This window comes from Salmo trutta, unplaced genomic scaffold (genome assembly GCF_901001165.1).
Source record: "Salmo trutta unplaced genomic scaffold, fSalTru1.1, whole genome shotgun sequence".
Lineage (NCBI taxonomy): Eukaryota > Metazoa > Chordata > Actinopteri > Salmoniformes > Salmonidae > Salmo > Salmo trutta.
In genome coordinates this window covers 15001-32383 of record NW_021822271.1, presented here as the reverse complement: position 1 = coordinate 32383, position 17383 = coordinate 15001, and the positions used below count along the sequence as shown (strand labels likewise).

The 17383-nt window shown below is 42.5% G+C and overlaps 1 long non-coding RNA gene across 1 annotated transcript in view; it reads left to right on the top strand.

The window, feature by feature from the left end:
• The first annotated feature begins 873 nt into the window (after positions 1 to 873).
• LOC115181512 (uncharacterized) overlaps positions 874 to 17383 on the top strand; it is a 17287-nt gene continuing 777 nt past the window's right edge. The window contains exons 1-2 of the long non-coding RNA XR_003873461.1: positions 874 to 920; positions 3224 to 3340. This is a non-coding gene — a long non-coding RNA (uncharacterized LOC115181512). The remainder of the gene's footprint in view (positions 921 to 3223; positions 3341 to 17383) is intronic.

Here is a 17383-nt window from a genome sequence, read left to right as displayed (position 1 = left end):
CTGAGGGCTAATAAGAGGAGGTGTGAGGTTATAAACAGATGAGGGCTAAATAAAGATGAGGTCTGAGGGCTAAATAAAGGGAGAGTAATCAGGGTGATGAAGAGGTCTGAGGGCTAAATAAAGGGAGAGTAATCAGGGTGATGAAGAGGTCTGAGGGATAAATAAAGGGAGAGTAATCAGGGTGATGAAGAGGTCTGAGGTGATGATGGTGCCAGGATCGCTGGTTAGTAGACCGGCAACGTCAAGCGCTGGAGAGAGATAGTTGGCGTGACATCATAATGTAGTTTCTTCTTCTTTTTATTTCGGTTTAGTCACATGATTTTTCAATTTGCAGAAGTGTGTCAATCAGTTGTGCTTTCCTTTTATTATCGAGGTAAAACGATTGGTTAAATGAATCATCTTTTAAACCTTAACCCAGAACTAACTAAATAGCAATTAATATGAATCAAGATGATGTCATGAAGGAAATGGTGGTCACACCAGATACTGACTGGTTTTCTGATCCACGCCCCTACCCTTTTTTTTTACGGTATCTGTGACAAACAGAATGCATATCTGTATTCTCAGTCATGTGAAATCCATAGATTACGACCTAAAGACAGACAGACAGACAGACAGACAGACAGACAGACAGAGAGACAGACAGACAGACAGACAGACAGACAGACAGACAGACAGACAGACAGACAGACAGACAGACAGACAGACAGACAAAGACAGAATAGAACAGGTGTCTGGCTCTAAGCTCTCTCCTCTGACCTTGTGGCCCTAGGATTAAACTCCACTTCCCAGAAGGCCCCGCGGCTGTCTTTAAATCCCTGAATAGGCTTTAATCTGCGTCCTGTCTCGAGCAGATCAACAGACAGAGAGAAAGTACAGAGAAGGGCAACTACCGGACAACATGCCGCTGAAACGACAGGGTGAGACTTTATCAATGTGTGTGTATGAGACAACTTCACAGAGACGAGAACATGATGGAGAAACTGTCTTCAGAACTATAGCTGATTTGACGATGTGATTTGGGTGTGTCTGTGTGAGAGAGGGACTGGTGTGTGTGTGTGTGTGTGTGTGTGTGTGTGTGTGTGTGTGTGTTGACTGTTAGTAAGTCAGCCTTGTCTAGTGTGAGCCAGAATGGAGCCTATCTCCTGTTTCTGTAGTGTGAGCCAGAATGGAGCCAGAATGGAGCCTATCTCCTGTTTCTGTAGTCTGAGCCAGAATGGAGCCAGAATGGAGCCTATCTCCTGTTTCTGTAGTGTGAGCCAGAATGGAGCCAGAATGGAGCCTATCTCCTGTTTCTGTAGTGTGAGCCAGAATGGAGCCAGAATGGAGTCTATCTCCTGTTTCTGTAGTGTGAGCCAGAATGGAGCCAGAATGGAGCCTATCTCCTGTTTCTGTAGTGTGAGCCAGAATGGAGACTATCTCTTGTTTCTGTAGTGTGAGCCAGAATGGAGCCAGAATGGAGCCTATCTCCTGTTTCTGTAGTGTGAGCCAGAATGGAGCCAGATTTGAGCCTATCTCCTGTTTCTGTAGTGTGAGCCAGAATGGAGCCAGAATGGAGACTATCTCCTGTTTCTGTAGTGTGAGCCAGAATGGAGACTATCTCCTGTTTCTGTAGTGTGAGCCAGAATGGAGCCAGAATGGAGCCTATCTCCTGTTTCTGTAGTGTGAGCCAGAAAGGCTCCATTCTGGCTCCAATCTCCTGTTTCTGTAGTGTGAGCCAGAATGGAGTCTATCTCCTGTTTCTGTAGTGTGAGCCAGAATGGAGCCTATCTCCTGTTTCTGTAGTGTGAGTCAGAATGGAGCCTATCTCCTGTTTCTGTAGTGTGAGCCAGAATGGAGCCAGAATGGAGCCTATCTCCTGTTTCTGTAGTGTGAGTCAGAATGGAGCCAGAATGGAGCCTATCTCCTGTTTCTGTAGTGTGAGCCAGAATGGAGCCAGAATGGAGCCTATCTCCTGTTTCTGTAGTGTGAGCCAGAATGGAGTCTATCTCCTGTTTCTGTAGTGTGAGCCAGAATGGAGCCAGAATGGAGTCTATCTCCTGTTTCTGTAGTGTGAGCCAGAATGGAGCCAGAATGGAGCCTATCTCCTGTTTCTGTAGTGTGAGCCAGAATGGAGCCTATCTCCTGTTTCTGTAGTGTGAGCCAGAATGGAGCCAGAATGGAGCCTATCTCCTGTTTCTGTAGTGTGAGCCAGAATGGAGCCTATCTCCTGTTTCTGTAGTGTGAGCCAGAATGGAGCCAGAATGGAGTCTATCTCCTGTTTCTGTAGTGTGAGCCAGAATGGAGCCTATCTCCTGTTTCTGTAGTGTGAGCCAGAATGGAGCCAGAATGGAGCCTATCTCCTGTTTCTGTAGTGTGAGCCAGAATGGAGCCTATCTCCTGTTTCTGTAGTGTGAGCCAGAATGGAGCCTATCTCCTGTTTCTGTAGTGTGAGCCAGAATGGAGACTATCTCCTGTTTCTGTAGTGTGAGCCAGAATGGAGCCTATCTCCTGTTTCTGTAGTGTGAGCCAGAATGGAGCCAGAATGGAGTCTATCTCCTGTTTCTGTAGTGTGAGCCAGAATGGAGCCAGAATGGAGTCTATCTCCTGTTTCTGTAGTGTGAGCCAGAATGGAGCCAGAATGGAGCCTATCTCCTGTTTCTGTAGTGTGAGCCAGAATGGAGCCAGAATGGAGCCTATCTCCTGTTTCTGTAGTGTGAGCCAGAATGGAGTCTATCTCCTGTTTCTGTAGTGTGAGCCAGAATGGAGCCAGAATGGAGACTATCTCCTGTTTCTGTAGTGTGAGCCAGAATGGAGCCTATCTCCTGTTTCTGTAGTGTGAGCCAGAATGGAGCCAGAATGGCGTCTATCTCCTGTTTCTGTAGTGTGAGCCAGAATGGAGCCAGAAAGGAGTCTATCTCCTGTTTCTGTAGTGTGAGCAAGAATGGAGACTATCTCCTGTTTCTGTAGTGTGAGCCAGAATGGAGCCAGATTGGAGCCTATCTCCTGTTTCTGTAGTGTGAGCCAGAATGGAGCCAGAATGGAGTCTATCTCCTGTTTCTGTAGTGTGAGCCAGAATGGAGCCAGAATGGAGACTATCTCCTGTTTCTGTAGTGTGAGCCAGAATGGAGCCTATCTCCTGTTTCTGTAGTGTGAGCCAGCTTGATGTCGCCCCTCCCCCTGGCAAGGCTCTGTTAGGACACACATGAGAACAGTTGTAAACCAGAACTGTGTTCCCCCCCAGACACGGAGCGAGCCCTCCAGGTTATAGAAGCCTCTCAGATGGGAGACGAAGGTTTTAAGAACAGAGCTGAACAACTCCTCAACATCTTCCAGAGCGACCTGTTCCAGGCTCTACTGGGTGAGACACACTGATACACACTGATACACACTGATACACACTGATACACACTGATACACACACTGATACACACTGATACACACTGATACACACTGAGACACACTGATACACACACTGATACACACACTGAGACACACTGATACACACTGATACACACTGATACACACTGATACACACTGATACACACTGATACACACTGAGACACACTGATACACACACTGAGACACACACTGAGACACACTGATACACACTGATACACACTGATACACACACTGATACACACTGATACACACACTGATACACACTGATACACACTGATACACACTGAGACACACTGAGACACACTGATACACACTGATTCACACTGATACACACTGACACACACTGATACACACTGACACACACTGACACACACTGAGACACACTGAGACACACTGAGACACACTGATACACACTGATACACACTAATTGTAACCTGCTACACACTGAGACACACTGATACACACTGATACACACTGATACACACAACCTCTCTCACAGACAACGCTCTCTCACACACACAACCTCTCACACACACACACACACAACCTCTCTCTCACACACAACCTCTCTCACACAACCTCTCACACACACACACAACCTCTCACACACAACCTCTCACACACACAACCTCTCTCACACACAACCTCTCACACACAACCTCTCACACACAACCTCTCACACACACACACACACACACACACACACACACACACACACACACACACACACACACACACACACACACACACACACACACACACAACCTCACACACACAACCTCTCTAACACACAACCTTTCATACACACAACCTCTCACACACAACCTCTCACACACACAACGCTCAACCGGCAGAGTGACGGTCTAATCTTGACATGTAGAGTAAAATGTGTCCAATCAGAGAGATGCATGTCAGTGGTGATGTCACACATAATCCCAATCCCACAGATTACTGGTTGAGAGAGAGAAAGAGAGAGAGACAGAGAGAGAGACAGAGAGAGACAGAGGGGGGGAGACAGACAGAGAGACAGAGAGACAGACAGAGAGAGAGAGAGAGACAGAGAGAGAGAGAGAGAGAGAGAGAGAGAGAGGGAGATAGAGAGGGAGAGAGAGGGAGATAGAGACAGAGAGCGGGAGATAGAGGGAGGTAGAGAGAGAGGGAGGGAGAGAGAGATAGAGAGAGAGAAAGATATAGGGAGAGAGAGAGACAGAGAGACACAGAGAGCGAGAGGGGGAGAGAGAGATAGAGAGAGAGGGAGATAGAGGGAGGTAGAGAGAGAAGGAGGGAGAGGGAGATAGAGAAAGAGGGGGAGAGAGAGACAGAGAAAGAGAGAGAAAGAGAGAGGGAGAGAGATAGATAGAGAGGGAGGGAGGGAGTGTGAGAGCGAGAAGAGAACATTCCCTCATCTCACTTTGCCACGAAACCAGCTAATCAACACACACATGGCTGCCAGAGAAGGTTGTGTGTGTGTCTATGTCTGTGTGTGTGTGTGTGTGTGTGTGTGTGTGTGTGTGTGTGTGTGTGTGTGTGTGTGTGTGTCTATGTCTGTGTGTGTGTGTGTGTCTTTGTCTGTGTGTCTATGTCTGTGTGTCTGTGTGTCTATGTGTGTGTGTGTGTGTGTGTCTATGTGTGTGTGTGTGTGTGTGTGTGTGTGTGTGTGTGTGTGTGTGTGTGTGTGTGTGTGTGTCTATGTCTGTGTGTGTGTGTGTCTATGTCTCTCTGTGTGTGTGTGTGTGTGTGTGTCTGTGTGTGTGTCTGTGTGTGTGTCTGTGTGTGTGTGTGTGTGTGTGTGTGTGTGTGTGTGTGTGTGTCTAGGAGTTGCTGGGGGATTAAATGCAGGTTGGAACTGAAAGAGGATTATAGCCTCTAGGTACTACAGTAAATACAGACCGATGTTGGACAAGGTTGTGTATCAGTGTGTATCAGTGTGTCTCAGTGTGTCTCAGTGTGTCTCAGTGTGTATCAGTGTGTATCAGTGTGTATCAGTGTGTGTATCAGTGTGTATCAGTGTGTCTCAGTGTGTCTCAGTGTGTATCAGTGTGTATCAGTGTGTATCAGTGTGTCACATCAAATCGTATGCAATACAGTGAAATGCATACATACGACAGTGGAGTTTCAAAAAATATGGATAAGAATAAGAAATAAAAGTAACAAGTAATTAAAGAGCAGCAGTAAAATAACAATAGCGAGACTATATACAGGGGGTACAGAGTCAATGTGGAGGCTATATACAGGGGGTACCGGTACAGAGTCAATGTGGAGGCTATATACAGGGGGGTACCGTACAGAGTCAATGTGGAGGCTATATACAGGGGGTACCGGTACAGAGTCAATGTGGAGGCTATATACAGGGGGTACCGGTACAGAGTCAATGTGGAGGCTATATACAGGGGGTACAGAGTCAATGTGGAGGCTATATACAGGGGGTACAGAATCAATGTGGAGGCTATATACAGGGGGTACCGGTACAGAGTCAATGTGGAGGCTATATACAGGGAGTACAGAGTCAATGTGGAGGCTATATACAGGGGGTACTGGTACAGAGTCAATGTGGAGGCTATATACAGGGGGTACCGGTACAGAGTCAATGTGGAGGCTATATACAGGGGGTACCGGTACAGAGTCAATGTGGAGGCTAATACAGGGGGTACCGGTACAGAGTCAATGTGGATGCTATATACAGGGGGTACCGGTACAGAGTCAATGTGGAGGCTATAGACAGGGTGTACCGGTACAGAGGTCATGTGGAGGGCTATATACAGGGGGTACCGGTACAGAGTCAATGTGGGGGCTATATACAGGGTGGTACAGAGTCCATGTGGAGGCTATATACAGGGGGTACCGTACAGAGTCAATGTGGAGACTATATACAGGGGGTACCGGTACAGAGTCAATGTGGAGGCTATATACAGGGGGTACCGGTACAGAGTCAATGTGGAGGCTATATACAGGGGGTACCGGTACAGAGTCATTGTTGAGGCTATATACAGGGGGTACCGGTACAGAGTCAATGTGGAGGCTATATACAGGGGGTACAGAGTCAATGTGGAGACTACATACAGGGGGTACCGGTACAGAGTCAATGTGGAGGCTATATACAGGTGGTTACGTTACAGAGTCAATGTGGAGGCTATATACAGGGGGTAACGGTACAGAGTCAATGTGGAGGCTATATACAGGGGGTACCGGTTAGTTGAGGTAATATGCACATTCGGAGATGATGCAATCTCTATTGCACTCCACACTGCCCTTTCCCACCTGGACAAAAGGAACACCTACAGTAGGCTAGTTGTTTAGGTTAGTTGAGGTAATATATACAGTTGAAGTCGGAAGTTTACATACGCTTAGGTTGGAGTCATTAAAACGTGTTTTTCAACCACTCCACAAATTTCTTGTTAACAAACTATAGTTTTGGCAAGTCGGTTAGGACATCTACTTTGTGCATGACACAAGTAATTTTTCCAACAATTGTTTACAGACATATTATTTCACTTATAATTCACTGTATCACAATTCCAGTGGGTCAGAAGTTCACATACACTAAGTTGACTGTGCCTTTAAACAGCTTGGAAAATTCCAGAAAATGATGTCATGGCTTTAGAAGCTTCTAATAGGCTAATTGACATCATTTGAGTCAATTGGAGGTGTACCTGTGGATGTATTTCAAGGCCTACCTTCAAATTCAGTGCCTCTTTGCTCGACATAATGGGAAAATCAAAAGAAATCAGCCAAGACCTCAGATAAAAAATTGTAGACCTCCACAAGTCTGGTTAATCCTTGGGAGCAATTTCCAAACACCTGAAGGTACCACGTTCATCTCTACAAACAATAGTACGCAAGTATAAACACCATGGGACCACGCAGCCGTCATACCGCTCAGGAAGGAGACGTGTTCTGTCTCCTAGAGAGGAATGTACTTTGGTGCGAAAAGTGCAAATCAATCCCAGAACAACATTAAAGGACTTTGTGAAGATGCTGGAGGAAACAGGTACAAAACGATCTATATCCACAGTAAAACGAGTCCTATATCAACATAACGTGAAAGGCCGCTCAGCAAGGAAGAAGCCACTGCTCCAAAGCCGCCATAAAAAAGCCAGACTACGGTTTGCAACTGCACATGGGGACAAAGATCGTACTTTTTGGAGAAAAAAGGAGTTGTGAAAAACTGAGTTGAAATGTATTTGGCTAAGATGTATGTAGACTTCTGACTTCAACTGTACATGTAGGTAGAGTTATTAAAGTGACTATGCATAGATAATAACAACAGAGAGTAGCAGCGGTGTAAAAGAGGGGGCAATGCAAATAGTCTGGGTAGCCATTTGATTAGGTGTTCAGGAGTCTTATGGCTTGGGGGGTAGAAGCTGTTTAGATGCCTCTTGGATCTAGACTTGGCGCTCCGGTACCGCTTGCCGTGTGGTAGCAGAGAGAACAGTCTATAAATAGGGTGGCTGGGGTCTTTGACAATTTTTAGGACCTTCCTTTGTCACCGCCTGGTATAGGTCCTGGATGGCAGGAATCTTGGCCCCAGTGATGTACTGGGCAGTATGCAGTACCCTCCGTAGTGCCTTGCGGTCGGAGGCCGAGCAGTTGAAGTGATGCAACCAGTCAGGATGCTCTCGATGGTGCAGCTGTAAAACGTTTTGAGGATCTGAGGACCCATGCCAAATCTTTTCCTGAGAGGGAATAGGCTTTGTCATTCCCTCTTCACGACTGTCTTGGTGTGTTTGGACCATGATAGTTGGTTGGTAATGTGGACACCAAGGAACTTGAAGCTCTCAACCTGCTCCACTACAACCCTGTCGATGAGAATGGAGACGTGCTCAGTCCTCCTTTTCCTGTAGTTCACTATCATCTCCTTTGTCTTGATCACGTTGAGGGAGAGGTTGATGTCCTGGCACCACACGGCCAGGTCTCTGAACTCCTCCGGATGTGGAGGTGTGGAGGTCCTAGGCTGGCGTGGTCTGCAGTTGTGAGGCTGGTTGGACGTACTGCCAAATTCTCTAAAACGATGTTGGAAAGCGGCTTATGGAAGAGAAATGAACATTAAATTCTCTGGCAACAGCTCAGGTGGACATTCCTGCAGTCAGCATGTCAATTGTCCGCTCCCTCAAAACTTGAGACATCTGTGGCATTGTGTTGTGTGACAAAACTGCACATTATAGAGTGGCCTTTTATTGTCCCCCAGCACAAGGTGCACCTGTGTAATGATCATGCCGTTTAATCAGCTTCTTGGTATGCCACACCTGTCAGGTGGATGGATTACCTTGGAAAAGGAGAAATGCTCACTAACAGGGATGTAAACTAATTTGTGAACAAAATTGGAGAAATATGATTTTTGTGCGTATGGAAGAATTCTAGAATGTTTTATTTCAGCTCAAAACATAGGACCAGCATGTTGCTTTATATTATTGTTCAGTATAGATAGATATCTGATAGATAAAGATAATTCAGATAGATAGATAGATATCTGATAGTTAGATATCTGATAGATAGATATCTGATAGTTAGATATCTGATAGATAGATATCTGATAGATAGATATCTGATAGATAAAGAGAATTCTGATAGATAGATATAGATAGATAGATATGTGATAGATAGATAGATAGATATGTGATAGATAGATATCTAATTGATAGATATCTGATAGAAAGATAGATATCTGATAGATAAAGAGAATTCAGATAGATAGATAGATATCTGATAGTTAGATATCTGATAGTTAGATATCTGATAGTTAGATATCTGATAGTTAGATATCTGATAGATAGATATCTGATAGATAGATATCTGATAGATAAAGAGAATTCTGATAGATAGATTTAGATAGATAGATATGTGATAGATTGATAGATATGTGATAGATAGATATCTAATTGATAGATATCTGATAGAAAGATAGATATCTGATAGATATAGATATCTGATAGATATAGATATCTGATAGATATAGATATGTGATAGAAAGATATCTGCTAGATAGATATATATCTGATAGATATCTAATTGATAGATATCTGATAGAAATATATCTAATAGAAAGATAGATATCTGATAGATAGATAGATAGATATGTGATAGATAGATATGTGATAGATAAATATCTGATAGATAGATAGATATCTTATAGATAGATAGATATGTGATAGATAAATATCTGCTAGATAGATATATATCTGCTAGATAGATATCTAATTGATAGATATCTGATAGAAAGATATCTAATAGAAAGATAGATATCTGATAGATATAGATATCTGATAGATATAGATATCTGATAGATATAGATATGTGATAGAAAGATATGTGATAGATAGATATCTGCTAGATAGATATATATCTGATAGATATCTAATTGATAGATATCTGATAGAAAGATATCTAATAGAAAGATAGATATCTGATAGATAGATAGATATCTGATAGATAGATAGATATGTGATAGATAGATATGTGATAGATAAATATCTGATAGATAGATAGATATCTTATAGATAGATAGATATGTGATAGATAAATATCTGATAGATAGATAGATATCTTATAGATAGATAGATATGTGATAGATAGATGGATATGTGATAGATAGATATCTGCTAGATATATATATATCTGATAGATATCTAATTGATAGATATCTGATAGAAAGATATCTAATAGAAAGATAGATATCTGATAGATAGATAGATATGATAGATAGATATATGATAGATAAATATCTGCTAGATAGATATATATCTGATAGATAGATATCTAATTGATAGATATCTGATAGAAAGATATCTAATAGAAATATATATATCTGATAGATAGATAGATAGATATCTGATAGATCGATAGATAGATATGTGATAGATAGATATGTGATAGATAAATATCTGATAGATAGATAGATATCTTATAGATAGATAGATATGTGATAGATAGATAGATATGTGATAGATATGTGATAGATATCTAATTGATAGATATCTGATAGAAAGATAGATATCTGATAGATATAGATATCTGATAGATATAGATATGTGATAGAAAGATATCTGCTAGATAGATATATATCTGATAGATATCTAATTGATAGATATCTGATAGAAAGATATCTAATAGAAAGATAGATATCTGATAGATAGATAGATATCTGATAGATAGATATGTGATAGATAGATATGTGATAGATAAATATCTGATAGATAGATAGATATCTTATAGATAGATAGATATGTGATAGATAAATATCTGCTAGATAGATATATATCTGCTAGATAGATATCTAATTGATAGATATCTGATAGAAAGATATCTAATAGAAAGATAGATATCTGATAGAAAGATAGATATCTGATAGATATAGATATCTGATAGATATAGATATGTGATAGAAAGATATGTGATAGATAGATATCTGCTAGATAGATATATATCTGATAGATATCTAATTGATAGATATCTGATAGAAAGATATCTAATAGAAAGATAGATATCTGATAGATAGATAGATATCTGATAGATAGATAGATATGTGATAGATAGATATGTGATAGATAAATATCTGATAGATAGATAGATATCTTATAGATAGATAGATATGTGATAGATAGATATGTGATAGATAAATATCTGATAGATAGATAGATATCTTATAGATAGATAGATATGTGATAGATAGATATCTGCTAGATATATATATATCTGATAGATATCTAATTGATAGATATCTGATAGAAAGATATCTAATAGAAAGATAGATATCTGATAGATAGATAGATAGATATGATAGATAGATATATGATAGATAAATATCTGCTAGATAGATATATATCTGATAGATAGATATCTAATTGATAGATATCTGATAGAAAGATATCTAATAGAAATATATATATCTGATAGATAGATAGATATCTGATAGATCGATAGATAGATATGTGATAGATAGATATGTGATAGATAAATATCTGATAGATAGATAGATATCTTATAGATAGATAGATATGTGATAGATAGATAGATATGTGATAGATAGATATCTGCTAGATAGATATATATCTGATAGATATCTAATTGATAGATATCTGATAGAAAGATATCTAATAGAAAGATAGATATCTGATAGATAGATAGATAGATATGATAGATAGATATATGATAGATAAATATCTGCTAGATAGATATATATCTGATAAATAGATATCTAATTGATAGATATCTGATAGAAAGATATCTAATAGAAATATATATATCTGATAGATAGATAGATATCTGATAGATCGATAGATAGATATGTGATAGATAGATATGTGATAGATAAATATCTGATAGATAGATAGATATCTTATAGATAGATAGATATGTGATAGATAGATAGATATGTGATAGATAGATATCTGCTAGATAGATATATATCTGATAGATATCTAATTGATAGATATCTGATAGAAAGATATCTAATAGAAAGATAGATATCTGATAGATAGATAGATAGATAGATATGATAGATAGATATATGATAGATAAATATCTGCTAGATAGATATATATCTGATAGATAGATATCTAATTGATAGATATCTGATAGAAAGATATCTAATAGAAATATATATATCTGATAGATAGATAGATAGATATCTGATAGATCGATAGATAGATATGTGATAGATAGATATGTGATAGATAAATATCTGATAGATAGATAGATATCTGATAGATAGATATGTGATAGATAAATATCTGATAGATAGATATCTGATAGATAGATATCTGATAGATAGATATCTGATAGATAGATATCTGATTGATAGATAGATATCTGATTGATAGGTAGATGTCTGATAAATAGATATCTGATAGATAGATAGATAGATAGATAGATAGATATCTGATAGATAGTTATCTGACAGACAGATAGGTATCTGATATCTGCTTTGAAATGTGCTTCATATTTTAATTTGTGTGTACTTTCTAGGGTGGTTTCAGTGTGTGTGTGTTTTCAGTGTGTGTGTTTTTCATCGTGTGTGTTTTCAGTGTATGTGTTTTTTAAGCAAGTGCGTGTGTTCCTAAATGTGTGTTGTGTGTGTGTCTGTAACAGACGTCATTGTGCTGCTAAAATATTTGCTTCCTCTCCTGCCCCTGTCCACTTACTGGGCTCCAACGAGTATTCATACAGACAGACATACCGCCCGCTAGACAACGTACCAACAGACATACCGCCCACGAGACAACGTACCAACAGACATACCGCCCTCTAGACAACGTACCAACAGACATACCGCCCTCTAGACAACGTACCAACAGACATACCGCCCACTAGACAACGTACCAACAGACAGACATACCGCCCACTAGACAACGTACCAACAGACATACCGCCCTCTAGACAACGTACCAACAGACATACCGCCCTCTAGACAACGTACCAACAGACATACCGCCCTCTAGACAACGTACCAACAGACATACCGCCCTCTAGACAACGTACCAACAGACATACCGCCCACTTGACAACGTACCAACAGACATACCGCCCACTAGACAACGTACCAACAGACATACCGCCCTCTAGACAACGTACCAACAGACATACCGCCCGCTAGACAACGTACCAACAGACAGACATACCGCCCACTAGACAACGTACCAACAGACATACCGCCCACTAGACAACGTACCAACAGACAGACATACCGCCCTCTAGACAACGTACCAACAGACATACCGCCCACTTGACAACGTACCAACAGACATACCGCCCACTAGACAACGTACCAACAGACATACCGCCCTCTAGACAACGTACCAACAGACATACCGCCCGCTAGACAACGTACCAACAGACAGACATACCGCCCACTAGACAACGTACCAACAGACATACCGCCCACTAGACAACGTACCAACAGACAGACATACCGCCCTCTAGACAACGTACCAACAGACAGACATACCGCCCTCTAGACAACGTACCAACAGACAGACATACCGCCCTCTAGACAACGTACCAACAGACATACCGCCCTCTAGACAACGTACCAACAGACATACCGCCCACTAGACAACGTACCAACAGACAGACATACCGCCCACAAGACAACGTACCAACAGACATACCGCCCACTAGACAACGTACCAACAGACATACCGCCCACTAGACAACGTACCAACAGACAGACATACCGCCCACTAGACAACGTACCAACAGACAGACATACCGCCCACTAGACAACGTACCAACAGACATACCGCCCACTAGACAACGTACCAACAGACAGACATACCGCCCACTAGACAACGTACCAACAGACGTACCGCCCTCTAGACAACGTACCAACAGACATACCGCCCTCTAGACAACGTACCAACAGACATACCGCCCTCTAGACAACGTACCAACAGACATACCGCCCTCTAGACAACGTACCAACAGACAGACATACCGCCCACTAGACAACGTACCAACAGACAGACATACCGCCCACTAGACAACGTACCAACAGACATACCGCCCACTAGACAACGTACCAACAGACATACCGCCCACTAGACAACGTACCAACAGACAGACATACCGCCCACTAGACAACGTACCAACAGACATACCACCCTCTAGACAACGTACCAACAGACAGACATACCGCCCTCTAGACAACGTACCAACAGACATACCGCCCACTAGACAACGTACCAACAGACATACCGCCCGCTAGACAACGAACCAACAGACATACCGCCCACTAGACAACGTACCAACAGACAGACATACCGCCCACTAGACAACGTACCAACAGACATACCGCCCGCTTGACGACGGACCAACCAGTTGCCCCACTGAACAAAAGGATCCAATGAAGTTTGGCAGCAGAGAACTGGAAGGAAAGGCGGCCAAAAGAGAAATTGGCTTTGGGGGTGACCAGTGAGATATACCTACTGGAGCGCGTGCTACGGGTGGGTGTTGTTATGGTGACCAGTGAGCTGAGATAAGGCGGGGCTTAACCTATAAAAGACTTATAGATGACCTGGAGCCAGTGGGTTTAGCGATAGGTATGAAGCGAGGGCCAGCCAACAAGAGCGTACAGGTCGCAATGGTGGGTAGCATATGGGGCTTTGGTGACAAAACGAATGGCACTGTGATAGACTGCATCCAGTTTGTTGAGTAGAGTGTTGGAGGTTATTTTGTAAATGACATCGCCGAACTCAAGGATCGGTAGGATAGTCAGTTTTACAAGGGTATGTTTGGCAGCATGAGTAAAGGATGCTTTGTTGTGAAATAGGAAGCCGATTCTAGATTCTGAGTCTGGAAGGAGTTTTTACAGTCTAAACAGACACCTAGGTATTTGTAGATGTCCACATATTCTAAGAGTAGTGATGCTCATCGGCCAGACGGGTGCGGGCAGCGATTGGTTGAAGAGCATGTTTTACTAGCGTTTAAGAGCAGTTGGAGACCACAGAAGGAGAGTTGAAAGGCATTGAAGCTCGTCTGGAGGTTAGTTAACACAGTGTCCAAAGAAGGGCCAGAAGTATACAGAATGGTGTCGTCTGCGTAGAGGTGGATCAGAGAATCACCAGCAGCAAGAGCGACATCATTGATGTATACAGAGAAAAGAGTCGACCCGAGAATTGAACCCTGTGGCACACCCATAGAGACTGCCAGAGGTCCGGACAACAGGCCCTCCGATTTGACACACTGAACTCTGTCTGAGAAGTAGTTGGTGAACCAGGCGAGGCAATCATTTGAAAAACCAAGGCTGTTTAGTCTGCCGATAAGAATGTGGTGATTGACAGAGTCGAAAGCCTTGGCCAGGTCGATGAATACGGCTGCACAGTAATGTCTCTTATCGATGGCGGTTATGATGTCGTTTAGTACCTTGAGCGTGGCTGAGGTGCACCCATGACCAGTTCGGAAACCAGATTGCATAGCGGAGAAGGTGCGGTGGGATTCGAAATGGTCGGTGATCTGTTTGTTAACTTGGCTTTCAAAGACCATAGAAAGGCAGGGTAGGATAGATATAGGTCTGTAACAGTTTGAGTCTAGAGTGTCTCCCCCTTTGAAGAGGGGGATGACCGCGGCAGCTTTCCAATCTTTGAGGATCTCAGACGATACGAAAGAGAGGTTGAACAGGCTAGTAATAGGGGTTGCAACAATTGCAATGGATAATTTTAGAAAGAGAGGGTCCAGATTGTCTAGCCCGGCTGATTTGTAGGGGTCTAGATTTTGCAGCTCTTTCAGAACATCATGTATCTGGATTTGGGTGAAGGAGAAATGGGGGGAGGCTTGGGCAAGTTGCTGTGGGGGGTGCAGGGCTGTTGACCGGGGTAGGGGTAGCCAGGTGGAAAGCATGGTCAGCCAGAGAAAAATAGTTGTTGAAATTATCGATTATTGTAGATTTATTGGTGGTGACAATATTTCCCAGCCTCAGAGCAGTGGGCAGCTGGGAGGAGGTGCTCTTATTCTCCATGGACTTTACAGTGTTCCAGAACTTTTTTGAGTTTGTGTTACAGGATGCAAATTTCTGTTTGAAAAAGCTAGCCTTTGCTTTCCTAACTGCCTGTGTTTATTGGTACCTAACTTCCCTGGAAAGTTCAGGGAGCGTTTGACAGTGATGAGGGGTGGTCGTTTGGCCGCAGACCCATTACGGATGCAGGGAATGAGGCAGTGATCGCTGAGATCCTGGTTGAAGACAGCAGAGGTGTATTTGGAGGGCAGGTTGGTTAGGATGATATCTATGAGGGTGCCCGTGGTTACGGCTTTGGGGTTGTACCTGGTAGGGTCATTGATAATTTGTTTTAGATTGAGGGCATCAAGCTTAGATTGTAGGATGGCTGGGGTCTTAAGCATGACCCAGTTTAGGTCACCTAGCAGCACGAGCTCAGAAGATAGATGGGGGGCAATCAATTCACATATGGTGTCCAGGGCACAGCTGAGGGCAGCTGGGGGCATATCAGTTACTGACTCCATCTCTACTCTCTCCAGATATCAGTTACTGACTCCATTGCTCTCTCTCCAGATATCAGTTACTGACTCCATCTCTACTCTCTCCAGATATCAGTTACTGACTCTATTGCTCTCTCCAGATATCAGCTACTGACTCCATTGCTCTCTCCAGATATCAGTTGCTGACTCCATTGCTCTCTCCAGATATCAGTTACTGACTCCATATCTACACTCTCCAGATATCAGTTACTGACTCCATCTCTACTCTCTCCAGATATCAGTTACTGACTCCTTTACTCTCTCTCCAGATATCAGTTACTGACTCCATCTCTACTCTCTCCAGATATCAGTTACTGACTCCTTTGCTCTCTCTCCAGATATCAGTTACTGACTCCATCTCTTCTCTCTCCAGATATCAGTTACTGACTCCATCTCTGCTCTCTCCAGATATCAGTTACTGACTCCATCTCTACTCTCTCCAGATATCAGTTGCTGACTCCATTGCTCTCTCCAGATATCAGTTACTGACTCCATTGCTCTCTCCAGATATCAGTTACTGACTCCATTGCTCTCTCCAGATATCAGTTACTGACTCAATTGCTCTCTCCAGGTATCAGCTACTGACTCCATTGCTCTCTCCAGATATCAGTTGCTGACTCCATCTCTACTCTCTCCAGATATCAGTTACTGACTCCATTGCTCTCTCTCCAGATATCAGTTACTGACTCCATTGCTCTCTCTCCAGATATCAGTTACTGACTCCATTGCTCTCTCCAGATATCAGTTACTGACTCCATTGCTCTCTCTCCAGATATCAGTTACTGACTCCATTGCTCTCTCTCCAGATATCAGTTACTGACTCCATCTCTACTCTATCCAGATATCAGTTGCTGACTCCATTGCTCTCTCCAGATATCAGTTACTGACTCCATCTCTACTCTCTCCAGATATCAGTTACTGACTCCATTGCTCTCTCCAGATATCAGTTGCTGACTCCATTGCTCTCTCCAGATATCAGTTACTGACTCCATCTCTACTCTCTCCAGATATCAGTTACTGACTCCATCTCTACTCTCTC